Source organism: Pleurodeles waltl, chromosome 12 (genome assembly GCF_031143425.1).
Source record: "Pleurodeles waltl isolate 20211129_DDA chromosome 12, aPleWal1.hap1.20221129, whole genome shotgun sequence".
In the NCBI taxonomy this organism is placed as follows: Eukaryota; Metazoa; Chordata; class Amphibia; order Caudata; family Salamandridae; genus Pleurodeles; species Pleurodeles waltl.
Window position 1 is genome coordinate 75,679,877 of NC_090451.1, and position 21,870 is coordinate 75,701,746.

Genomic DNA, 21,870 nt, shown 5'->3' on the forward strand with positions numbered 1-21,870 from the left:
GGGGAGCACCACAGCGGAGACTGTAGGGGACAATACAGCCTCTGATACCTCTTCCGATGGGAGCTCCCTGGTGGTGACGGACACTTCTGTGACCACCCCAGCTACAGGTACAGCCGCCACCTCCCGTACCAGGACCACCCTCTCTGCAGCCCCTCAGCGAGTTGCCTGTGCCTGCTCACCCAGGAGGGTGGGCATCTCCTTTGCCCCAGGCAGCTCAGGCCCTGCCCCATTGAGCCCTGCTGCCCTGAGTGAGGAGGTTACTCACCTCCTGAGATCCATCTCAGTAGGGCAGTCAACCATTGTGAATGCCATCCAGGGGCTTGCAGCCCAGATGCAACAATCTAATGCATTCCTGGAGGGAATTCACACTGGATTGGCAGCCCAACAGAGATCGATCCAGATTCTGGCCTCTTCTATGATGGTAGCCATTGTCCCTGTTCCAACTGTCCCCCCTCCAACTTCCGCTTCCCAGTCCTATTCTCCTCAATCCCAACCCATCCCAAGCACACAGACAGACGAGCATGCACACAGGACAACACCCAAGAGTGTCACAGGCAAACACAAGCACTATACTTCGTCCCACAGGCACTCACACAAACACCATTCAGTTGCAGACACAACAACATCTACTATTTCCACTGTCTCCCCCTCATCCTCCTTCACCTCCCACCAAGTTACGTCCACACTCACACCTGCATGCACTACATCATCATCCACTAGCAGCATCATCACCACACCAAGCAGAACACACACCTCACTGGCAGACACCTCCACAACATCCATGCACATGTCCCCTGTGTCCTCTCCCACCGTATCTGACCCCCCTCCTAAAGGTCAGACATGCAAGCACTCAGTCACCCAACAGCCATCCACCTCACAACAGCATACAACCTATGCACCTGCACCCAAATCCAGCAGACAAACATCTCCAACAACTACCCCCTCATCCTCCACTCCCAATTCTTCTCCCTCTTCCCAACCCAATAGCCCTAAAAAGCTTTTCCTTTCCACCATTGACCTCTTCCCTACCCCTTCTCCCCCCGTCCTGCACGTATGGCCAGGGTATCAAGAACCCAGCCAAGCACCTTAGCCAAACAGTCCACTGGCCCAGTTTCATCAGCACCTACTCGTGGTGGAAAGAATTGCTGGCCACAATACTGAAGAGGAAGGAGCCAGCACCAGCCAGCAGAAAGGGGAAGGAGCCTGCACCCACCAGCAGAAAGGGGAAGGAGCCTGCACCAGCCAGCAAAAAGGGGGAGGAGCCTGCACCAGCCAGCAAGAAGGGGAAGGAGCATGCACCAGCCAGCAAGAAGGGGAAGGAGCCTGCACCAGCCATCAAAAAAGGAGAAGGTGCCGGCACCAGCCAGCAGAAAGTGGAAGGAGCCTACACCAGTCAGCAGAAAGGGGAAGGAGCCTGCACCAGCCAGCAAGGAGCGAAAGGAGCCTGCACCAGCAGCTGTCACACAGCCCCCACCGCCAGTCGTGGTTGTGCAGCTATCAGTGAGTGCAGGGGCTGAGCATGAGCCTCCCACAACCACCACCACCACAGTGCAGCCATCGGAGGGTGCAGGGGCTGAGCATGAGCCTCCCACTACCATCACCACCCCAGTGCAGCCATCGGCAGGTGCAGGGGCTGAGCAGGAGCCTCCTACTACCACCACCACAGTGCAGCCATTGGAGGGTGCAGGGGCTGAACGGGAGCCTCCCACTACCACCACCACAGTGCTGCCGTCACTGCCGGCAGACACCATATGATCCAGCCTCCATGGGCTGCTGTGCTGCCTGCCCCTACCAGAACCAGTGGGGTATTCACCCACCTGAGAGACTGTGGCCCATCACTCCCCAGGACCAAGCACAGGGCATGCTGCCCCTTCCAGAACCAGTGAGCAAGTCACCCACCAGAGAGACTGGGGCCCTGCACTCCCCAGGACTGAGAAATGGACATGTTGCCCCCCTCCAGAACCAGTGGCCAATTCACCCACCTGAGAGACTGTGGCCTTGCACTCCCCAGGACAGAGAAATGGGCATGTTGCCCCCTCCAGAACCAGTGGGCAAGTCACCCACCTGAGAGACTGTGGCCTTGCACTCCCCAGGACACAGAAATGGGCATGTTGCCCCCTCCAGAACCAGTGGGGTATTCACCCACTTGAGAGACTGTGACCTTGCACTCCCCAGGACAGATAAATGGGCATGTTGCCCCCTCCAGATCCAGTGGGGTATTCACCCACTCCAGAGACTGTGGCCTTGCACTCCCCAGGACCAAGCACCGGGCATGTTGTTCCCTCCAGAACCAGTGGTCTTGTTTCTGCATCCAGCTGAGATGCCCTCCCTCCCCCTGAGGTGCCTGCCTATTTGCCGACCTTTGCCCCTGCAGTGTTCTCTCCATATTGGTGCAGAGAATTAGTGGAGCCTTGGACTTTGCCCTGTGGCCATGTGGCCCCTGTGAACTGAGGACTGGGCAGTGTCTCTTTTTTGTACATTTGTACATATCTGTTGCATTGCCAAATCAAATTATTAATTTGATGTTGATCTTATTACAATCACTTTAGTCAATTCCTGTTATCCTTGCATTATTCCGCTGATTTACGTGGATAAATTGCTTTTTTGTAGTGCAGCTGGTTGTGTGTATGGTGTGTGTGTCTGGGGTGTGTACAGTGTGTGTGTCTCACTCTTGTTTTCCTCCCACCCTCCCATGTGTGCTACGTGGCTGCACTCATCGTCTTCGCCGGAGTTCGAGGTGGAGCAGAACATAGAAGATAATTGTGAAAACTTGCAGTTTTGGTTCCATGGCAGCGTGGGTCTTCCCTGAGTCTCCAACGGTGAGTCCTTTCACTTCTAAGCTCTGTTTCCGCCAGGCTTTTGATGGCGTTGGTACCGCCCTGGAAAAGGTGGCGGTTTGCCATCTCATAATATGGTGGGCGGTACTTTGTCTTCCTCCTGGCTGTAGGTGGCTATCGCCGTGGTGACTGTTGTTTCCGCCCTGGCATTCGGTGTGGTACATTGGCTGTCTATCAGAGATATCACCGCCATGGTCATAATTTGGCAGCACTTACCGCCAGCCTGTCAGCGGTATTACCGCCAGTTTATCACGACCACCCGGATCGTAATGAGGGTCTATATCTCATTTTAATATAGTATATACAGAGCCAGCTTCCTACATTGGTGGATCAGCGGTGGGGTCTGCGACTTTGCATTTGCTGGACTACTAACCAATACCTGATCACATGACTAAATTCCAAATTTGCCTTGAGAAAACTGATTTTGGAATTCTGACTATTTTTCTACATTTCTAAAAGTCCTGCTAGGGCCTTGGTTAAGTTCCCTTAGCATCTCTTTTTAAGTTTAAAAGTTTTGTAAAAGTTTCGATTTAGTTACTAGAAGTCGTTTTTAGTTCTAAAAAGTAATCCCAACTTTAGGAGTATAATGAGTAGCTCAGAGGAAATAATGATGGAACTCAACCTCACTCCTTACCTCCATCTAGGGATGGCAGAGTTAAGGACCATCTGTAAGCTAAGGAAAATTAGAACTGGTTCCAACCATACCAAGGTCAAGCTCCAGGAGCTCTTGGTAGATAGAGTACACCAGGGACCACCCTACTGAGGAGGAAGACCACCACTCAGAAGGGGAAGATGTTAGAGATGAGGTGGATGATCTCCCCCCTCCTCACCTAACTAGGTAAACCAGAGTCCCCAGACCCTTGTCTCCAAGGATAGAACTCACTGGATCTGGATCTTCTACAGGGGAGTCCAGTTCTTCTGGGAACATTGAAGGCAGCCTCAATGAAGAGGACATCCTTTTAGCAAGGATGGCCAAAGGGTTAGCTTTGGAGCAACAACTCCTAGCTATAGAAAGGGAGAGAGCAGAAATGGGGTTAGCACCAAAGAATGGTGGCAGCAACATAAACAGGGTCAGAGAGAATACTGATATCCTAAAAATCCCCAAAGGGATTGTCTCAAAATATGAGGAAGGTGCTGATATCACCAAATGGTACACACTTTTTGAGAGGGTTTGTGCAATCAGAAAGTTAAACAGACCTCACTGGGAAGCTCTCCTTTAGGAACTGTTCACTGGTAATTGTAGGGATAGACTCCTCACACTCTCTGGTAAAGATCCAGAATCCTATGACCTCTTGAAGGCTACCCTAGAGAGCTTTGGATTCTCAACGGAGGAGTACAAAATTAGGTCCAGGGGGCTCACAAAACCTCAAGCCAGTCCTGGGTTGGTTTTGTTGACTACTCAGTCAAAACACTAGTTGGTTGGATAACTGGCACTGGAGTGCATGACTATGATGGGCTTTATAATGTGTTTATGAAGGAACACCTGTTAAGTAACTGCTTCAATGATAAGTTGTCTGGTGTCACAACTGTAAACAGCATGGGCACCAGAATGGAGATAAGGCCTGTCCCAAGAAAAGTTCCACTAGCACTGCTCCAGTTAGTACTAGAATAGCCAGTTTCCAGGTGGGATCAACAATGTGCCCAGAGCAAATCAAGGTTCACACTGAGGCTACTTTAGTCTCTGAGGGTGGGGTGGATATGGCCACACTAGCTGCCTGTCCGCCTAACATGCAAATATACAGGTAGCAGCTCTTGATAAATGGGACAAAAGTAGAAGCCCTGAGGGGTACAGATGCCAGTGTCACAATGGTGTCAGAGAAACTGGTTTCCCCAGGACAGTATTTGGCTGGACAAACATATCCAGTTACCAATGCTGATAATGTAACTGAAATCCATACCATTGCTATGGTGACTTTAGAATGGGTAGGGATTACTGGCCTGAAACAGGTAGTGGTCTCTTCTGCGACCCCAGTAGAATTTTTGCTAGGGAATCATTTGGAGTCCTCAGCATGGGCAGAGGTAGAACTCAAAACCCATGCAGCCATGCTGGGTATTCCTGAACTGGTGTGTGTAAAAACAAGAGCACAAGGTGAAAAAGAAATGTGGGAACCTGGAATGATGGCACTACCTTCTAAGAGAAAAGGTAAGAGGACTAGGGGACCAGGCTCTGTACAGCAAATGAAACAGGACCTTTCTTCCTAGGAAGATGTCCTATCCCCTGAGAGAACTGAGTCCATGGAGCTGCAACCTTACCAGGTGGAGCTCTTGGGCCCAGGGGGACCCACAAGGGAACAGCTGTGCCAGGGACAAAATACTTGTCCCACTTTTGAAGGCCTGGGACAGCAAGCTGCTGAGCAGAAGAGAGATGTCAGTGGCTTCCACAGGGTCTATTGGGAGGATGGACTCCTTTATACTGAGGCAAGAGATCCCAAACCTGGTGCCACTAGGAGAGTGGTGGTGCCTCAAGCGTTTAGGGAGTTTATCTTCACATTGGCCCATGACATCGCCTTAGCTGGGCACTTATGACAAACCAAGACATGGTACAGATTAGTGAACTTCTATTGGCCCAACATGTCCCAGAAAGTAAGGGAGTTTTGCAGCTCCTGTGCCTGCCAAGCCAGTGGCAAGACAGGTGGCAATCCAAAGGTCCCCCTCATTCCACTTCCAGTGGTGGGGGTCCCCTTCGAAAGGGTTGGTGTGGACATTGTGGGTCCACTTGAACTTCCCACAGCCTCAGGGAATCAATACATACTGGTAGTAGTCGATTATGCTACCAGATAACCTGAAGCAATTCCCCGTAGGTCAACTACTGCCCCAGTGGCCAAAGCCCTAATTGGTATTTTTACCAGAGTGGGTTTCCCTAAGGAGGTGGTTTCTGACAGAGGTACACACTTCATGTCAGCTTACCTCAAGAACATGTGGAATTAGTGTAGGGTGAGTTATAAGTTTACCACACCATATCATCCACAAACCAATGGTCTTGTTGAAAGGTTTAACAAGACATTGAAGGCCATGATCCTGGGGCTCCCTGAAAAACGTAAAAGGAGATGGGATGTCCTCCTGCCATGCATGCCTTTTGCCTACAGAGAGGTGCCTCAGAAGGGAGTAGGGTTTTCCCCCATTGAACTTTTGTTTGGTCATCCTGTAAGGGGACCACTAGCACTTATTAAAGAAGGCTGGGAGGGACCTCTCCATGAGCCTAAACAAGATGTGGTGGACTATGTGCTTGGCCTCCGCTCTAGGATGGCTGAGTACATGGAAAAGGCATCCAAAAACCTTGAGGCCAGCCAACAACTCCAGACGTTGTGGTATGATCAAAAGGCCACAATGGTTGAATTCCAGCCAGGGGCAGAAAGTCTGGGTTCTGGAGCCTGTGGCTCCCAGGGCACTTCAGGACAGATGGAGTGGCCCTTAACCAGTCCTTGAGAAAAAGAGTCAGGTCACTTACTTGGTGGACCTGGGCACTAGCAGGAAACCCAAGAGGGTAATCCATGTTAACCGCCTGAAACTCTATAATGATAGGGCAGACATAACCATGCCGATAGTTACTGATGAGGATCAGGAAGCAGAGAGTGAACCTCTTCCTGACCTCCTCTCAACTGACCCTAAAGATGGATCAGTAGATGAAGTCATCTATTCAGACACCCTATCTGCCCAACAACGAACTGACTGCAGGCAAGTCCTACAGCAGTATGCTGAGCTTTTCTCTTTGACCCCTGGTCAGACACACCTGTATACCCATGATGTGGATACAGGAGACAGCTTGCCTGTCAAAAACAACATATATAGACAGTCTGACCAAGTCAAAGAGAGCATCAAGGTGGAAGTCCAGAAGATGCTGGAGTTAGGGGTAATAGAGCACTCTGACAGTCCCCAGGCTAGACCAGTGGTCTTGGTCCCCAAACCTCATCCTAAAGATGGAAAGAGAGAAATGAGGTTCTGTGTCGACTACAGAGGACTCAATTCTGTCACCAAGACAGACGCCCACCCATACCCAGAGCTGATGAATTAATTGACAAGTTAGGTGCAGACAATTTTCTGAGTACCTCTGACTTAACTGCAGTGTACTGGCAAATTAGGATGGCACCTTGAGCAAAAGAGAAAACAGCATTCTCAACACCTGATGGGCATTATCAGTTCACTGTTGTGTCTTTTGACTTAAAGAATGCCCCTGCCACCTTCCAAAGGTTGGTGAATCTAGTCCTTGCTGGTTTGGAGTCCTTTAGTGCAGCCTATCTAGGTGATATGCTGTCTTTAGTTCCAGCTGGGAGGATCACCTGGTCCACCTGGGTAAGGTTTTGCAGGCCTTGCAAGCAGCAGGCCTCTCTATCAAAGTATCTAAATGCCAGATAGGGCAGGGCACAGTTGTAAACTTGGGCTGCCTTGTAGCCGGAGGCCAAGTGCAGCCTTTACAACCCAAGATCCAGACAATTCTGGACTCAGAAGCTCCAAAACCCCATACTCAAGTCATGGCATTCCTTGGCTTGATTGGGTACTACAGGATGTTTGTGAAAGGATATGGGTCCATTGTGACTCCCCTCACTGAATTAACCTCCAAGAAGATGCCTAAGAAGGTAAACTGGACCCTGGACTGTCAAAGGACCTTTGACACCCTAAAAGAAGCAATGTGCTCAGCACCAGTTCTACAAGCTCCAGATTATTCTAGGCAATTCATTGTGCAGACAGATGCCTCTGAACATGGGATAGGAGCAGTCCAATGATGATGGCCTTGACCAGTCTGTTACTTTCTTTAGCAGGAGGTTACTCCCCAGGGAGCAGCATTGGAGTGCCATTGAGAGGGAGGCCTTTGCTGTGGTTTTGTCACCGATAAAGCTGAGACCATGCTTGCTTGTTGTTCAGACTGACAACTTACCTCTCAGATGACTAATGCAAATGAAAGGTGAGAACCTTAAACTTTTGAGGTGGTCCATATCCCTACAGGGAATGGACTTTGTAGTGGAACACAGACCTGGGACTGCCGATGCCAGTGCAGATGGCCTTTCCAGGTTCTTCCACTTAGAAAATGAAGACTCTCTTGGGAAAGGTTAGTCTCATCCTCTTTCTTTTGAGGGGGGGTTGTGTAAGAAAATGCCACTGTTGGTGTCACTTAGGCAGGCATTATTCTAATGAGACTCCTGGATTTTGGCAGCAGAATCACTTGCACTGTGAGAGACTGAGTCGGAACCCACTACAGGTGACACCTGTCGGCCTAATCCGGGATTTGCTCCAGCTGACTAGCAGTGCCTCATCTCCACCCAAGAGCAGGGATGATTGGGCAACCGAGCGCATGACACAATTGCCTCCTCAGGGAAATCGTGGTCACTCAGATCTCATCCGTTTCTCTCAGTTACATTAGTCTCACATATGCAAGGACAATAAGAGGCAGAATATAGTTCAATAAGCTTTAATTGAAGTAACTGCATCTTGGATAATAAAGTTTGTACTGCAATAACTAGGACAATGAAGCATGACAGGATTAAAATTGGGACAAGGAGAGTAAAGCATAAAAATAACACTACCATATTGTCACCAGAGTCGTTAAAATAGTTCCTACCTAGGCTATGTTAGAGCACAGCATGTTAAGCTCTGGTTATGCCCTTCAGGCTCCCCTGGGAAGACATCATCCCTCATACCTGAGCAAGAGTCCTGTAGTCTACATAAGAAGCTGCAGCAACGCACTCAGCAATCAGCATACAGTTGTGGTCATCTGGCTGGAATCTCCCTCTAACGTACATGGGTCAAAGTAGCGTTTTTATAATAAAACAGCTGATGTTCCAAGAAAGGATCCCTACGTAAGAATGTGTATGTTTCTAACACTAGAGACAAAGCGTTACCACATTTGCCGGCAACCTATCTTACTGCAGCCTTGAGAAAAGCACAGAGTGATAGGAATGTCTTGTTTAAGAACGCAGTGCTGGCCTAGGCAAAGAACAGCTAGATAGAGGAAATAAAACAAGACCGCGAATGTGGCTATTGTTAAAATAACAAACAAAGCTGAATAAAATATATCTAGGTTAAAGTGCACAGCGGCAGGCCTAGTTCGCTAAAATAACGTGTTTGAGACTAAAACTAAAATGGCTACACAACATCCACCCCTTGCTGGTTCAAAGGTGGTTCAAAGCCTAATTATATATAATACTAAAACTGAACCTAAGACAATGACAATAATGACAAGTTAAAAAGACACTTGCACATGTGTAAAAAGGACAATTTAAAATGGTAACTGTGGCGTAAAAAAGGCTGAATTTCAAAAGTCAGAGTCATTTTGGAAGTTGCCAATTGAATCCCGGATAATTGAAGACAAGAAATCTTCCACTTCGGTAGGTGGTAAAGTAGGAAGTTCATCGCCAAGGAAAACCAAGGAGCATTCATGTTCCAAAGCTTGAGCTCCAGCCAAGGCAGCAGCATTCTGTGGTGTGCCCAACAATATGTGCAGAGCTGCATCATCCACAAAGGGCAACTCATAAGCAGCTTCCCATATCAAACGCACCCTCAACACGCATGTCTGGTAATGAGCTCTCAGCGAGAACATCAAAAGATCAGCATCCAATGAAAGTAAGCGCGGCAAAGAAAAGACAAACTTTCAGTGCATGTCTGAACGAGCACCTGAGGCACCGAAACACAGGCTGCACACAATGAAAAACTGCGCTGAATGACAGGGACCAGTCACACTCCAATTGCTCCAGGAGTACTGCATCATGCATTCGCAACACAGCTGCGCTGGTGGAAGCTATTTCAGTCCTCCTTGTTGCAGTGGGACAGCCATTGAGCAGAAAAAGTAACAATAGCAAGATGAAACCTATTTTAGCCAAAGTTATCAGAAATCCCCCGAAAATACTGGAGAATATTGAGTGGATGGCTGAAGGTATTAAAACGAATATAGAGGAGAAGGTGTGAACAAAACCAAAACCAACAGCCTTAAAGAAATTTGCAATTCCAGTAGTACTGGACGCATTAAATATTTGTCCCATGAGCTCACCAAAGTGTCTCGGAAAGTTGGTACTTAAAAGGGACTGTATCTCTGCTGATGACCTTGCCACCTGAGGCGCATAGATCTTGCATGTGGATGTGAGCGCCACATGTTTTTGAAACAATAAAGCCTTGAGTCTGCTCAACTTGTCAAAATTCACATTTGAAGTAGTGATATGGGGCCAAATCTCGGCTACTTCCCTCTGTCTTGTAGGAGAAAAAGATACGTTCTTGCAGCATGTAACAATCTTAGAGACCGAAACAACATGAACCATTCCGGCTCGCATCCCACAACAGTTTTCACTATCGAGGAGGACATAGATGCCATTCGAGAGCACGTGGAACGCAGGTCTAATCAAGGGGACTGGAACCCCCTTCAGATAACAAGCCAAGTTCACTGCCGAAGCGTTACATGCCCGTGGAAGGACAGCTGTTTACAAACCATTGAATGGCTGACAGACATCTCGCATTCACTACCGATAAGAAAGACCTTTTTCATGCCACTGAGACATTTGTACGAGAAGGGCAGTTCCCACACCTCATGGATGTAACTATCACCTAGCCTTTCATATCTGCCCACTAGAATGTGTTTCAAGCAGGACGTGAATTGGAGTGTTGAAATAGGCACATTAAAGACCCCGTGTATTAACCACTCAGCAGATGGTATTTCAGCCATAGTAAAAGGCAACTTTTCTAACTTCTCAATATTTAACATGACAAAAGTCGCTTCCTTCTTGGCCATTAGTTGTTGTTGCCGTGTTAAATTAAATGTGGAAAATATATCCCTTGCGCTAACATGTTGCCAGGGAACGCGACCTACCTTCAGTGTTTATAGTGTCCAAACCAACTGCATAATGGACCTTAGTTGATTCTGTCCATGGTATAAAGAAGACATGTCACTTTGTATTATGTCTATTGCAGAAGAAACGATGTTGTTTGAGGTGTATATCTGGTCGGACAGGGTATTAATCCCATTATATACAACAGCTAATGCCTTCTGTAAGTTTTCCTGATCTATTTGCCTTAACCGGGCAGCAGCTTCTTGTTGAGAAAGCTTCCAAATTTCATTATAAACTGCATATAAGAAGCACTTTCTGCGATGTTTTCTGGGGCCTAACAGGAAATCCTGCAAGTCAGTGTTATTAGACAGGCGACTGAGGTGTTCTCTAACAGCATCTAGTGGGGAACTCTTCAACCATTGCTGGCATAGTTTCCCTACACTGTATGTTTTTACTATACCTGCATGTTCGGATGACACATAGCGAGGGTCTTGTCTACTTGTTCTAAAACCCTCGTGGAGTTTATAAAACATTTATGACACCCATTGGTATCTATTGGCCACAATAACCACCTGCCAGGCCATGACAGTGAAGCATTAAACGTTCCATTCTGGACCCATTCATCGAGCTGATCTTCAGTTGCATTTATATTCTTTTGCCATTTATAACATTTTGCAGGGGCAGGAATACTGGGCGCATTCAATTCCTTAATCTTTGCTAAGCCTAAACAAATTGTCTGTTGTAGTTTAATTTAAAAATATCATTTAAACAGGCATCAGGCATGGCCTGAATAAAGCTTCCTTCCCCCTTATTTGTCAATTTTTTGTTCCCCTCATACTTTTTAAGTCAATTGACTTTAACCAATATTCGTAGCCTTCTATAGCCAACCAGGAAACAAGGGAGTCCGAATAAATTAATTTATTTTCTGTCAATAATATATGCACATTTTCCATCAATGGCAATTTGAAATAATATGACTCAGCATTTTTAACATTGTGCCCAGAAAAATATATGCAAATTTTTCAGAATATGTCTTAGAACTCCTTTGTAGTGGAGTTGGACAATGTTCCCATTGTGTGTAATTAAAAAATGTCTTTGGGATACATGCTCTTTGAATGAAATGGTGTCCATAATAATTATAGCAAAACATTTCACCATAATTCTTTTTGGATTGATAAACATCCTCACTTTCAAATACAGTAAAATACTGCAATGTAGACATCATAGAATCAACTGTTTTTACATCCCAGTCATCAGAAACAACTCTGGGTATTATTACATTGTTCATAGAAAGTTTAAACACATATATTGTCTTTGAATGACCTCCATGGGGCCGTATATATCAAATGTGACTTAATCCGAAGCAATCCCATCAGGAATTGGTATAGCAGAAATGTTCTTCTGAGAAGAAAAATTGGGTTTTAGGACCTCATCCACCAGTTCAACTGTTGATCTTTCTGGAAGGTAATGACCATGTATTAATAGAAAGAATGTTATGACAAAGCCAATCCAAAGGAGGACAGCTAATACAGTCAAGGAAAGCCACAGATAGTTCCATGTGAAAATAAAGTGTTTTGTTTTAAGCCAATTTATCAGCTTATGTGTTTTTGGCAGTTCAGGTGTAGAAGAGGCAAATGAGTCAGAGAAAGTGTCATTGATGTCGGCAAAGTATCCAGAAGCAGTTCTTGCAAAAGCTAGAGCCGTATATGAAGAAGGAGAATTGGTAGGGGTCTCCCGCTGTGGTTCACAGTAAATGACGCCATCCATCTGTGTTGAAGTTGTGTCAAATCGATCAGTAATTTCTATATCGTTTGTTGTAACAGATGGTAGTGGAACTAATGCAAGATCATTTTCCACCCTCCCCAAGCTTGGAGAGGTGTCAGCGTTGCTGCTCAAAACTTGTAGAGGGACATCTTGACCAGTAGTGAGCGGGATTCGGGAACTACTGGTTGCTCCTCTTGGTCTGCTGTGCAGGATCGGCCTCATGGTGTAACTTTACATTGTTGATAGATACAAAGCGGTTTTCTTTAATACCAGCCAACGGTGGTAGAATGATAGTTCTGGTATCATGTATTCCCAAGACTGGGACCGGTGCACGACAAGAAAGACCAAACTCCTTTTTCACAGCAACTTTTTTACGTACTAGATCCCCAACCTTTGGAATCCAGCCAGTAGATGTTATTGGTACATCCTTAATTCTTGTGGAGGCAGCACTAGCAGAAGTGTTGTTGTCACGGAACTGTTGTAATTCCTGCAAGACAGTGACACATTCATTTATGTCAAAAAGTGTTTCTGCCGTCTCCAAGCCAGGACCATCAAGATCTGTAACGTACATTTGAGTTCCAAGCAGGCACTCGTATGAAGTACGACCCCCCCAGGGACCTTCTAGGCAGATTGTTAAGTGCTTTCTGGACTCCATGCAGGTGACTAAGTAAACTATGACGCGTACCTAATACTCTGGCTGTTAAGGACTGCTTTAAATCACAGTTTCGTCGCTCCACAACACTATTTCCCTCAGGATGAAATGGAGACGAGTGATGGGAGTTGGACCCCTAGTGAGGCCATGGTGTCCCTGAATGCCCTTGAGGCAAAAGCAGGAGCCTGGTCCGAGTGGAAAGCCGCAACTGCATATGTGCTGATAAAGACTTGTAAATCTTTAATAACAGTCCGAGCGTCAGCCGAGCGTTGTGGCCACACTCATAGAAATCTGAAGCAAGAGTCGACAGCGACTAAGATGTATCTGTATGCACTGTCCGGTGTTAGGGGACCACAATGTTCCAAGTAACACATTGTAAAGGTTTGTTGGAAATTAGGAGGGGTGTCTGAAAGTGGAGCCCTTAATTTGTTTTCATCAATAAACAAAGAGGAACTCTGAAATCGGGAGGTTTGGAAACAGAAGAAAGAAACCTGGTCCTGTGTATAATACTTCCATTAGAATCACAAAAACAAAGAATACACAGTTCCAAAAAAGAAAAAAAGAAAGTGTGATCCCTGCAGAACCCCAGGGGCGAGAAGAAGAGGTCCCTGGGATCCAAATATACTGGAACAAGAGCCCTTACTCAAAAGAAAAATCTGGCAGGAAATGCAGGAGAAAATCAGTGCCCTGGGGGTGAGCCACAGGACAATTGAGGACATAAGGAAGAGGTGGTATGACCTCCGCTCCCGGACCAAGGAGAGGGTGGCAGAAAGGCTCCGGGAGATGAGAGGCACTGGAGGGGGACCATCATCTGTGCCACCACCCACACCCCTTGAAGACAGGATTGAGCAAACCTTTGAGCCGGAGGCAGTGTGTGGATTTGGGGACCTGGACACCTTAGAGCCCAGCACATCAACCGGTGAGTACCATGTGATAAGCCTGTACCCCTATCAATGTCATACCCCACCCACCATGTACACATGTGCATGCACAACCAAATTAGCTCCATTTCAGGGTAGAAAAAGGCAGAATGATGCATTATGGGAAATGTAGTCCAATAGGCAGTGCATAGGCAAATGTTTATTAGGAATTGTGCAACAGATACTAGACACTGACAGTGTGTTCCCCATGTCCCACAGGTCTCCAGCAAGACACCCCCTACACCCCAAGCACCCAGGCCCAGGAGGACACCCCAGGACCCTCCGCCACCCCCACATGCACAGTCAGCAGCATTCCTGCAGTTGTAACGCCTGCTGCAACAGCAACGCCAGGAGCTGCCCCAGCAACAGCCAGGGAGGATACAGGTGCGAGGACAGGGCAGCCACCACTGCGCAGGCGTCGCAGGGCAAGAGCGTCTGATATCCGGAACCATCCTCCAACCAGCAGTGAGGCACATCTGCTGCGGGGTCAGCGCCTGCAAAACACAACATTGGGCAGGATCAGTGGGGTGCTGCACCGCATTGAAAGACAAAACCAGGCAAGCATGCGGCACCTCAACAGGCGGATGGACCTGATGTGCCAGAACACTGGGGACATTGCCTCTGCCATCAGGGAAATGGCGGCCGGACTGCTGGGTCAGGCAGAGGCTGGGCGGCGCAGGGATAGGCAGATTATGTTAAGACTGGACAGGATGGCCACATCAATCGGCAGGCTAGCCATCAACACAACAGGCCTGTCGAGGAGGACAGTTGGCCTGCAAATTGAGATGGGCCATTTTGCTGGGGATGTTGCCAGGGGCCTGGGACGTCTCACACATATCATTGAACTAATGGAGACACGTGAGATGTCGAGGGCCACCGGGGAAACACCCCAAGATAGTGAAGAGGGCTCCACAGTGAGCAGTGTATCTGCCACTGACAGTAGGGTGCTAAGGAGTGGGAGGCAGAGCACCATAGATGCGGCTGGGACCAGCCAGGCTGGCAGGAGGGGCAGGAGAAGTTAGCCAACAGCCTGGACAAACAAATGTGGCACATGGCTTTAATGTGCCACATGAGTGGTTGGCATTTCCCTGCCCATGGACAATTGAATCATGTATATAGTTCATCCATTACATTATTAAAACTGTTATTTCTCTTCCACTTAACAAAAGGAGTGTCTGGTTAATGGGTGAGTATGGTGGGAGTTTACACGTACCGTCCAAAATATTGCGTTGCGATGTGTTCCCGTCTCAGTCTGCCTTGATTAGCTAGACTCCTATCCCCATGATGGCGGTGTGGTTGTTCTTGCTCTTCCTCATCAGGATCTGGGTCTGCAGGGGTGAGAGGTAGCCCACGTCTGGTGGCTATGTTGTGGAGGATGGCGCATGCGACCACAATTTTGAAGGCGGTAATGGGGGTGTATTGGAGGGCGCCTCCGCTGCGGTGGAGGCATCGGAATCTTGCCTTCAGGAGTCCGAAGGTGCGCTCGATCAGGTTCCTGGTCCTCTTATGCGCACTGTTGTATTGCCTCTCTGATTCATTGCTGGGTGTTAAAAATGGAGTCATGATCCATGGCCTTAGAGCATATGCACTGTCACCTGTTGGGCACAAAAGTACACTGTTAGTAAGTCCAGATAGTCGTGCACAGTGACCTGTGTGTGTGTCTGCAAGGTGTATGCAGCTCTACCTAGGAGGTATCCGTTTTCAAACTCCCCACGTTCCAGGCGTTGATGGATCCCACTATGTCTAAAAATGTAGGAGTCATGGGTACTGCCTGGAAACTTAGCTACGATGCCCGTGATGACGTAATGGGCATCACAAACAACCTGTATGTTGAGTGAGTGGGTACACTTTCTGTTGCGAAAAATATGTTCCAGATTAGCGGGGGGCATATTTGAATGTGTGTCCCATCTACACATCCAATGACCTGGGGGAAGTGGGCAATGCGGTAAAAGTCCAGCTTTGTGCTGTTAATTTCTGCCTCATTCCTTGGTAAGTATATGAACTGAGACCTGTGCGCTACTAAGGCATCTAGGAATGCCCTGAGGAACCTTGACACTGCACTTTGGGATACCCCACCTGCCACGGCAATGACCCCCTGATAGCTCCCTGATGCCAAGAGGTGCAGTGCGCATAGTACTTGCACATGCGTAGGGATGGCGCAGCCACGCAGGGTCTTGTGTTCTAGCTGTGGTTTTAGTAAATCTATTAATTCTAGAATGGCAGCGCTGCTAAGGCGGTATTTAGCATAAATCTCCTCTTCAGTTTGCTGGAAAAGGGTCTGCCTTGTTCTATATATCTTCTCCTGTCTGTGGTCCCTCCTCCTCCTCTGCTGGGCTGCGTAGACTCTCCTCCTCACTGCTATCAGGTATATGTCCGCCATCTTGAGTGACCCAGATGCCTTCTGGGTCTCCTTTTATACTTTGGTAATGGTTACCACCTGCTCTGAGTTAGTGGTAAATGCGACTTGCAAACTGGGTTTTTTGCGACTAGTCGCAATTTGCGAGTTGCAATTGCATAAGCTTTGCGAGTCGCAAATTGCGACACGCACATTGCGGGTCGCAAAACGGGGTCGCAACGGGTGCGACTCGCAAACGGGGCACATCGCTTTTTGCGAGTCGGAAATGGGCTTTTTGCATCCCATTTCCGATTTTGCACTGTCGCAAATTGCGATTCTGCCCGTTTGCGAGTCGCAAACCTTTGCTACATCTGGCCCAAAATGTATTATCCTCAATGTAGCCACTTATGACTGCGCAAGCAGCGGAGTATTGATGATTTGTGCCTATTGCAGGTTGTGCTGTTCCATCGGTGTACATGACTCTTTGATATTGATCAATAGGCAATGTATTTGCCGGAACTGGGTATTCTAGTTCATATTGCAAAAATTCTTGCATTTGTAATTTTGGGTAAAAAATGTAGTCAACATCAGGGGCTGTCAAAGACGTTGCCCATTGAATCCAACATGGATGTAATGCTTTAGCATTTGGAACGCTGGCTATGGTGACAGTCTTGTGGGCTGGAATTGGAGATACGACAATAATGCGTTTCCCCTGGGCCAGTGGTCTTTCTTTAATGACAGCCATCTGAACAGCAGTGAGAATGTTCTCAGTGAGAGCAAAGTGTTGTTCTGCTGCTGGATACAAATGCCATTTGTAAGCTATCAGGACTGTCTCACCCTCATTGAAAGTTACATAGGTGAAAACAATGGCACCAGCAATTACTCTGATGACCAGATGTTTTTTATTGTCCCTTGTGTGTAGGTGTTGTGCTGCAAGCCTGTCTGTTTGCAAAGCTCTGAGAATGCGTAAGTGTTCGACTGTCCAGAATTTACTGGAAAAGTCAGGACGTATTAAGTCATATAATGGTTTTATACGTGATGCGTAATCTGGAATGTAACTTTTGCCAAAATTTAGGAAACCCAATTGGGATTGGAGTTTTTTAATGGTATTTGGAAATTTGTAACTGCACGCATTTTTCTAAGAGTTGGGGCACTAGGCTCTTTCCTTCACTTGATAATTTGTATCCCAAAAACAGGACACTAAGGAAGGCTATTTTTGTTTTTTTTAAATTGAATTTACAGCCGAATTTGGCAAATCCCATAACAATGCGGGCTACCCGTCTTAGATGTTGCAGTAATTATTCATCCATGAGATAAATATCATCTACATAGGACAATGCTTTAGGTCAATGCCGTGTAATATTGAAGTCCAAGAGCCGCAAACAATCCTGGACTGTTCTTGTACCCCTGGGGTAAATGACAGAATGTTTTCTGGGAGCCTAGTGCGCTGAAACTTGTTAGGTCTCTGCTCTCAGTTACTATATTTTGGCAGAAGAAACCATTGGAAATATCCAGTGTTGTTTTGTATTTTTTACGCTCTATGTTGTTAATGAGTGCTGTGCAATGTGAGTTTTGTGTAGCGTATGTGCATGTATGACTGTTTAGATGTCTATAGTCTAAGACTATTCTGTATGAATGGTCCGGTTTAGCTACTGGGAATCAGGGATTATTCATTGGTGAGACACAGGGTTCGTTTACGCCCTGGTACTCCAGTTGTGTGAGGATTTCCCTCACTGGTGCTTTTGTATCATGTTTTATTGGATACTGTGGTTGAGGTTGGGGTTGATTTTTAATAGAAATTACATGATAGGGAGAATCTTTATCCCACCCTACGTGGTTGCAATACAATGCAGGTGCCTGCGCCAATGCCTAATCGATGACGTAGGATTCTATGAGCTCATCAGGAACGAGGGGCGAGAAAGAAGGTTTGATAACCTCTTCCCCATATGGGCAAGTACGGATAAATTCAGGTGGCTAATCCCTTTTGGCCAGTAGAATATCATATTTATTTACCGACGCGGTCCCAAAAGATTGCTTCGATTGTGCATTCAGTGTCTCCTTCTAACTGTAAAGTTACTTTGTACACCCTATCAGGTGTGGAGACACGCATGTCTGCCGTTTCAACTTGTAAGAAGTCATCAGTTGCTTTCACCTCCAAATGCTCTTGAAGATTCCGGCGAACTATTGTGACCTCTGCCGCGCTGTCTAATAGCGCTAACGCTCACTTCTTTTTCTTCAATAGAGCCCTCTTCTTGAGTGGCATGACGAACTGCAACTGTTGCCACCTCTCTCTTTTTAAACTGGGGTTTTTGTTGGGGAAGTTTCTCTTCTTTTTTAACAGAAACTTCTGTAGAGCGTTGTGATTCCTATCTCGGTTTCACGTATTCAGTTCTTCGCTTTGACCGCCCACCTCTCTCTGCGTTTCTCCGGTGAGCCCTGAAAGGAATGAGATTGTCATGTATCAGTATATTGATATCCATCAGGCATTTTTATATTATCCCTATTTCTGAGATTATATCTATTTTGTGGGGTCTCCGTATGCGGAGATTCTCCCCTTTCTTTTGTAGGTGTTTGTTGTTTTTAATCCCAGCATATTTTTAGAACCCTCAGGAGCTTCCTTGGTAGAATCTTTATTAGATTTACCCTGAAATTGTGGTTTTGTAGGTCTGGCCCCCAGACTAGCTTGACCAATACTAGAGTAGGTCTCTGTGATCATTTTTGGCAGCTCACGTTCTTGATCATGTGGAGGAACGTCCCGGAGCTGCATGCGCACTGCTAGTGCAACTGCTTGCCCATTAGTTGCAGCCCCGTATTAATTTTGAATTTGTTTCAACACTTCTGGTAAATTGGCAAGTGTCGGTGTACTGTGTGTGGTAGTATAGAGTGTGGCAAATACCGTGCCCCAAGTATTGCAGTTATCACCTGTGGGAACCATCCCAAATGGCAAGCACATAGTTAATATTCTATGCTTATCCTGACGTCCCGTATGGGAAATAAAATACTGCTTCCAGTGCGTTTATTTTTTGAGCTAACCAAAACTGAATCTCTTCTCGTTTGGTGGGTACTTTACTCATGATCGAATGTACAGTCGCCGGATTAATGCCTGGCATTACTGCATGTGGTTGCGCCAGAGCAGCACGTGCTCGGTTCGTATTTAATGTTTGCATTATAAACTGTACTAATTGTCGGTATATGGCCGTAAGCTCAGCATATAAGTGACGGACTTCAGCTGCTGTTAAGTTTGCTGCAGCAGCGTGAGGTGTTTATGTGGCCAAAAAAGGCTAGGTAGGACCATAATTATTTAGAGGACCTAACCTAACATGTAGAATTGTATGGGGTAGGGTGCCATCAAGCCAATTATTATGTTCTTGATAAGATAGAGGTATTTCTAGATATGCGTATGCTCTGTATTGTGCAGGTGTGTTTGCAGGTGATAGTGATTAAATGTGTTTGTGTTCCCATCAGCTGCTGGAAATGTGACCCAAGAATAAAATAATTCTGTTCTATAGGCTGGATGAGCCTCAGGACCCCCCTGGGCCATTAGGCCGTGTGCCAATAAATGTGCAGTAAGGGGTGGTTGCATATTAACTGCAATTGCTACCTGTTGTGGGTTCGCCAGAATGAATGGTGAGTTTTGTTCAGAGATAAGCACACCAAATGGGGATTATCCTTTTAGAGTTCAAGCTTGAACAACCTACAGCGTTAGCTAGGTACTCCCTACTTAGCTAAGGAGGAAAATCCTCAATACCACGGACATCTCCGTATATAGTACTGAGGTGTCTTTGTATGTAGTAAGACAGAGATACTCAGGAGGACCCAAAAATTAGAGCCTGACCTAACGTTGGCGGCGCCATGTCATGTAGGCTCTCCTTGTTCTAATGAGACTACTGGATTTTGGCAGCAGAATCACTTGCACTGTGGGAGATTGAGTCTGAACCCACTGCAGGTGACACCTGTCGGCCTAATCTGGGTTTTGCTCCGAGTAACTAGCAGTGCCTCATCTCCACACAAGAGCAGGGATGATTGGGAAACTAAGTGCATGACACAATTGACTCCTCAGGGAAATCGTGGTCACTCAGATCTCATCCGTTTCTCTCAGTTACATTAGTCTCACATATGCAAGGGCAATCAGAGAAAGAATATAGTTCAATAAGCTTTTATTGAAGTAACTACATCTTGGATAATAAAGTGTGTACTGCAATAACTAGGACGATGAAGCATGACAGGATTAAAATTGTGACAAGGAGAGTAAAGCATAAAAATAACGCTACCATATTGTCACCAGAGTCGTTAAAATAGTTCCTACCTAGGCTATGTTAGAGCACAGCATGTTAAGCTCTAGTTCTGCCCTTCAGGTTCTCCTGTAAGGACATTATCCCTCAGACCTGAGCAAGAGGCCTGTAGTCTTCATAAGAAGCTGCAGCAACACACTCAGCAATCAGCATACAGCTGTGGTCATCTGCCTGGAATCCCCCTCTAACGTACATGAGTCAAAGTAATGTTTTTATAATAAAACAGTTGATGTTCCGAGAAAGGATCCCTACGTAAGAATGTGTATGTTTCTAACACTAGAGACAAAGCGTTGCCACATTTGCCGGCAACCTGTCTTACTGCAGCCTTGAGAAAAGCACAGAGTGAAAGAAATGTCTTGTTTAAGAAAGCAGTGCTGGCCTAGGCAAAGAACAGCTAGATAGAGGAAATAAAACAGTGTGTGTTTCTCCTGTGTTTTATAACAAATGCTTAGCACTATCCTCTGATAAGCCTAACTGCTCGACCACACTACCACAAATAGAGCATTACTATTATCTACTATTGCCTCTGTCAAGCATCTGGGGAACCCCAGGACTTTGTGCACACTTTGGCCCTCATTACAACCCTGGCAGTCGGTGTTAACGCAGCGGTAATACCGCCAACAGGCCGGCGGTAAAAAAAATGGTATCACAACCACGGCGGAAACAGCCAACACATGCAGCCACTTTAACACTCTGACCGCCACGATGGTAGCAACAAACACCGCGGCGGTAACCGCCAACAGACAGGCGAAAATCAATGTACCGCCCACGTCATCACAACCCACCTGTCCGCCAGCTTTTCTGGGCCGGTACCAATGCCATCAAAAGCACGGCGGAAACAGTACCCAGAAAGGGAACTACTCACCTCTCGACACTCAACGAAGAACCAGGACACCATGGAGCCCGAGCTGCAGGTCCTCCCCATGCTGGTCTACCTCCTCATCTACCAGGAGTACAAGCGGCGGCGGCAACGACCACGGTGAGTACTGCACCTAGTACACAGGCGGTGGGGGAGGTAAAAGAGAGTGACACACACATGCAACACACAACACCCCATCCCACCCTCACCCACAAAACCATACACACATACACATGCATCAACATTACATTTACTCCCCGTAACCCCCTGGAAGAACACAAGGACAAAAGGAATAGAGTCAAATCAGTGATATTTTAGAAATAGTCAGATATACGTAATAATTTTAGAAACAGCATTTACAAAAATATACAATATGTACATAAGGCGGTGCATTGTCCGCTCAAATTGTCCGTGGGCGACTGGGCCAAAACTCGTAGGCCTAGCCCAGACTTGACTGCTGCCT